General features: G+C 37.6%; 1 non-coding gene across 1 annotated transcript; it reads right to left on the reverse strand.

Moving 5' to 3' along the window:
• Positions 1-3978: 3978 nt before the first annotated feature.
• Positions 3979-4050, reverse strand: TRNAK-CUU (transfer RNA lysine (anticodon CUU)). The gene has a single exon. It is a non-coding gene; the product is annotated as a tRNA-Lys (tRNA).
• Positions 4051-6078: the final 2028 nt, after the last annotated feature.

Genomic DNA, 6078 nt, shown 5'->3' on the forward strand with positions numbered 1-6078 from the left:
CACCAAGCATCTCTTCTTGCACTATTATTTACCTCATCGGCTTAAGTTTCTCCATTTTCCACCATACCATATTAACCTATTTCATGTCCGCACTATAGTGCTACTCAAGGAACCAGGCGGAAGGTTGTAATAATTTATTTTCAAACTCGCTCAGGCAGAGTGAGTCTTTATTGTATTTAGTTTTATTATTTTAATTATCCATGCACGGAAGATATCTAGTTCACAGAAAACAACACCTGTGTCTTGTTTGGTCTGGGAGTCTCCTATACAACTGGTTTTGACTTCGGAAATCTTCGACCAGGCGCCGAATGTACCGTCCACTAGACTGCCGTAGAGCGTGTACTAGGCAATGGGGCAGTCTAATTTGCGTACGTAGTTCTCTGGCCTTGGTTATATTCTCGGTATTAGTAGTAAAGTCGTGTGGTCTATCTAAAGCTTTCAAAAATCTTAAAATCTTATGAGCAGTAAACACTCCTTGGGATTGGAGAGGTTTTCGCTACAATTTTCCTCATCATCTTGTAATCTCTCGTCTTGTACTTTTTCAGAAATAGCAATTAATTAGTCATGATTATGTGTTGCCATTGTTGCAAAAAAATCTTCCCTCTAAATTTATTGCTTGACAAAATTGTTAATTTTTAAATGCTGGTCTATGAAATGCTATCTTTCTATTTTGTACAATAAAATAGTATTTATGTAACACATCGTAGATAAAAAATATTCGTTTTTAATATGATGCATCTCAAATATTTTAACTTGTTTAGTAAATTTTCAAATGACAAGAGGGAGAAACACTTTTATGAGTAGCCCTTAGTCTACATTCGTACACTTTCGTCATTTCTGAAGCATATTGCTGCGTTGTTAGGAAATGTTAATATCAGAAATTACATCGTTATGAAGTGTCTACTCATATATATGGAAATAGAAAGTGTCCCATTGAATTGATTCGGGAAATAATGGAAATTATCTCGAAATATACTGATATTCAAGACAAATTTGTAACTAGATGAATGCAACGTGTTGTTAACTATGCAAAAAATTGATGAAATCTAACAATACATGATACAGTTTTAGAGTAAGAGCGGAGTGAAAGTTATAAATAGCAATTTTCAATTAAATCTGACTCGTCATTACCACCAACTTTGTCAACATTTGATAAAGGTATCGGATCCGAATCCTAACTTAAGCATCAACACAAAACTCGCACGTGATCGACTCCCTTCATGAGTACACCATGCAATTCGACCGCAGTTGTAGGAGTAATTTAATAACTCATTTATTTCTACAAATTATACTATTTTCCAAACAATTTGTAATTGCCACGATTCTCAAAATCTTCAGTCAATTCACAAGTAATTGTAGTTTGAGAATATAGTCTTAAAAAGTCTCATCCATAACGTATTAGATCTGCACTTTATAGAATGTACCTTGCAATACTACATTTACGTAGAATATGGTGTTTGAACGAAACATGCTGCTGATATTGATAGAAATGAGCTCTTACGGCTAGTAATATATAATAAATGTGAAACTCCAATAGCCATAAACAGTTTACCTTTCTAAATTCATTTTTACTTTGTTTAGAAAGGTAAACTGTTTACGGCTATTGGAGTTTCACATTTATTATATATGCTGCTGATGATAATCTTTGAGGGTGTCAATCCAATTTTTGTGTGAAAACACTACAAAACTCCTTTTTATTTTCTCAACCCTATCTTATCGACCTTCACCCATCTTTCGGATGACTGTTTCTTCCCTCTGATTAACCTTTACATTTACCTACCCGACCATCTCGCTTTTCCAAAATTCCCCCACCTTCGAATAACGACAAAAAATAATAATAACTTGCCTTTTTCACCTAATAGATCATCCGAAAGAGAAAGGCAAAGAAGGAGTGCTCTTGAAGGCGGATGGATAGAAGGGAAGGAATGCGAAATACCACCCAGATAATATCGATCTAATTTCCAAAATCTCTGAATCAGTGAGCTTTGTAACGTTGCCGCTTCAAGGCTTCTTCTACAAACCCCCACCTCTCTCACCCTTCTTACCCCATCTTGCAGACTCCACACCGGTCCCTTTGCCCTCCAAACCATCCCCTTCCTCCTCGCCCCCCTGGCCTTCATCCCATTGCCCGTGCCCGAGGATGAAAGGGCCAATTCACATCAGTCCGTCCATTCACGGGTCGGTCCTAAACAAGACGCTTTAAGGAGAACTTATTAATTTCCCTCCTGCTCTGGTTCTCGGATGCGAAAAGGGAAATATAATAACTATGCTTACTTCAAAGGGTCGGTTGATTCCGCTGAAGAGCTGCGGTTAATCATTTTTTCTCCCTTCTCGAAATCATTCACTGAGTTAGACCACACTGCCAGAGGTCTTTCTAAAAACCTTTAGAAATTAAAAAAAAGCCCTTTCGTCCAGCTGAAAGATTATACGGCTTTATATATTGATAATTGCGAATTTAATAGCAACTGTCTATTAATGTGAAAAACCCTAGATATAACAGTGGTGGTGATTATTAAAATTATTAGGCATGATCCGAGTGTAGCAAATTTGGATTTTTCTGGCGAGTAAAGATTTATACCAAAAGGTTGAAGCGATTTGTACCTGGGTAAGCACCTCATAAAGCTTTTGTATATTGACATCCACAGATATGAAACCGAAGTTGATTTGATGGCTGACGGTAGAGCTCACCTAGTAATAAACAGAACGGTCAATGAAATTCGAAAATCAGGGTAGGGGGGCTGGTTCCTTTACCTGTGCTGCCTATGGTTTCCGAGGAAGATCTGAAACCCGAAATATTACACAGCTCGGGTGAAACTGAGGGTACTCAGAGGCGTTTCCGGGATTCGCATTTCATTAACAGTATCTCTATGGGAGTTAAAATGTTTTGCATTAAAACTAAAGTACTGCATGGACTTGATGATTGCTCAAAATTTAGTCATTTTCCAAACAATATTCATTATGTTTTCTCAAGAGCGATTTAAGGGTAGGAGGGGAGGAAAAAATTATCCACAAATTAACCACAAATTATCTCGAAAAGTAGAAAACCCATTAAGATAAGAAAGTAAAAGAGATTGATATCACAGAATTTGAAAGAGGAGGACAGTGCAAGCAAAGACGGTATTTCACGGATAGAAAGATCTACAACCCATACGAAAAAATGCATGTGTAGGGATTATGTACTTCCTCAACGTATACATCTGTGTTTACGTGTCCAAGGAGAGATTTCGGTGAAGACGCGGCAACAAAGATGGTTGGAATCAGAGAGGTATTGAATTAGGTTATATACTTTACAAAAAGATAACGATGGACATCAAATGGGCCATTATAATCAGAGAAATATAGGTTTTCAGTACTCATTCTTTTCCCCAATTATTCCACAAAAAATGCCCTAAATTGTAATTGGAAACTATTATTGTCATCTCCCGAGCTATCAATTGTGCATGGTTACAATTGGTAGTCTGTTAAACACTGTTGAAGATTCTTTCGAGGCAAAATTTGAGGTTTGATTTGAAGTTGATAAGTTGAAAAATGGCTACTCTAATGGGACGCATGAAGATATGCATGGGAGTAGAACTGCCCGGAAAGATGCATAGATGAACATTCGATAAGGAAGAGACAAAGAAAATAATTGGAGACATGAATACGAAGACAAAGGAAGACTCCAAGATGTCATTCGAAAAGTTAGGCGAGTGGACGATTACTTCAAGGTAACTCAGCATCCATGTTCACAGATGATTATTTACAGCGCAAACAAGAGAGAAAGTACCAATATTTAGTGCCAATTGCATACTTAAATATAACACAACTCACTTTGGGGCTGTTGTGATACAAGTAATCCTGAGAGATGACAGAAAGTTTTAAGCATGAAGATTAATAACCGGGTAACTCATGTGCACAAAATACAAAATAGAAGAATATCCTAAGACAAACGGGACCGTATTCGTCGGTAAAGAATTAAAACTAGTTGCAGGAAAAAATTTCCGGTACCGGGAATCGAACCCGGGCCTCCCGGGTAAGAGCCGGGTATCCTAACCACTAGACAATACCGGATTACGAAGAACTTTACATAATCAAGTTTAATATAGAAATCCTATTCGCTAAAGGATGTATCGGCTGATATATTTTATTTAAAATAAGATATTGACAACCGTCAGTGACCCTGATTTGAAGTTCTGCTGATAATTATACTTACTATATCTTTACAGTTCATTAAAATTTTTCTAATTCCACCATCTCGACTTTCGACTCTATTGTCTGCTTACACAATACATCACTATTGACCCATATTAACGTATTATTTATCCGTTTGATTGAAATATTCATCAAATTTGATATAATTTTGCTCTTCATGATAATTAATACATGCATGCAATCAGCATATACCCTGGATTATCAGAGTTTACTGTAAGGGAAAAATTAGCTATATTTTATGCATAATTTGCAAATTGTTCGGCTAGGATATGATCAATATAATGCAAACATTTTTTCATGGAAAATCCTTTTTTGTGTGTTGAATTCCTTCAATAAATCAGACCAATTTGATCGTATTTAACACTACGGTTTCTGAAACGATAAAAATGGGTATTATTACTATATATCTTATTAAAAATTTGATCATGAATTATTACGTCATAGATTATCTTCATGAAAATGTAGCTCATTCTTCACCAGTATTAAAGCCGTCGGTAGCTGAGATCATTTCCACCTCAAGTGATGGTTGGGTTATTTCGTGAGGGTAGGGTATTAAGGGTATTAAGGGAAACCCAGTATCTTCAGTAACCTATTCTTAACGATAGGCGCCAAGGGGTTCACAGAGTAACGTCCCATCCGACGCATGTCGTACTCCACATGAATTGCTCTCCATACGGTACCCCAAGTAGGGGTCGAAATAACTCTGAACTTGAAATCCTGCCGCCCGGATCCGAACCACTACCCCTAGGGTGAGAATCCGATACACAAAACCCCTCACCAACACGATTTTTATGTGTACGCACCACATGTGAGCATTGGAGATGAGGTAGTTTATAGCTTAGAAAGTCAATTTTATTTAACTATATCTGACGGCGTTATCTGAAATATTCAAGTATGTCGACCGATGCTATGCCCATTACAGGAAAGCTGTGTGTTTTTACACGGCACTACTCACCAAAGCTCGCATCGACTATCCATTTCTAAAAATCATCGGCTTTTATTTAACTATATTTATTTAACTATATCTGACGGCGTTATCTGAAATATTCAAGTATGTCGACCGATGCTATGCCCATTACAGGAAAGCTGTGTGTTTTTACACGGCGCTACTCACCAAAGCTCGCATCGACTGTCCATTTTTAAACATCATCGGCATTTAAAGAAACATGCATTTTCTCCATCCCGCATCGTTTTGGAATATCAAATGCCAATCTCTACAGAAGTGTGATCTCAGAATCCGGGGCCCATCTTTCCCCTCTAAAGGTGTTCCTTCCTAGGCCTCCCAAAGAGGCGTAACACAAGTGACTGACGTTGATATTTCAACCGAAGCCAGTTTTACTTTCCTTTCTTTTTTTTAAGAAAAATGGGCTAGGATATGACGCAACGACTAAATTTCGCTGCGGTTTCTGGAAGTGGTTGCTCCAACACCGCACGGGGTTACTGCGTCAAATAATTTGCAGACTTTGGAACCACCACCACGTGGAGATATTAAGTCGCCGTAAAAGCAGCATCGCTTCAGGCATTAAGAGTGGGCGTTTTTACGGTGTCATCAGGGATCATGCACGTGCGTATTCCCGCTGCGTCTTCCATCAGTTAAGATGCTCCACAACTTGACAATCGTCCAACAACAAGCCAAAAACGTCCAAACCTAAGCAATGAGTTATTCTTTCGAGCGAAATTCGGCGGAATATTTATGATAAATTTTACGAATTTTCAGAATTTGAAATATTTTTGTAGTCAACACTGTAAAACTTTATTGGCTTTGACAGAAGTTTTAACGCTCTCTGTTTTATAGAGGATGCTGAGAGTTACTTGAAATGGAGCAAGGGCACTGAGTCATTTTATGGCATCAATCCTTTATATTAAATCCGAAAGTCGTTAAAATAG

The sequence above is a fragment of the Hetaerina americana genome, unplaced genomic scaffold (assembly GCF_022747635.1).
Source record: "Hetaerina americana unplaced genomic scaffold, ioHetAmer1.1.p SCAF_7, whole genome shotgun sequence".
NCBI lineage: Eukaryota > Metazoa > Arthropoda > Insecta > Odonata > Calopterygidae > Hetaerina > Hetaerina americana.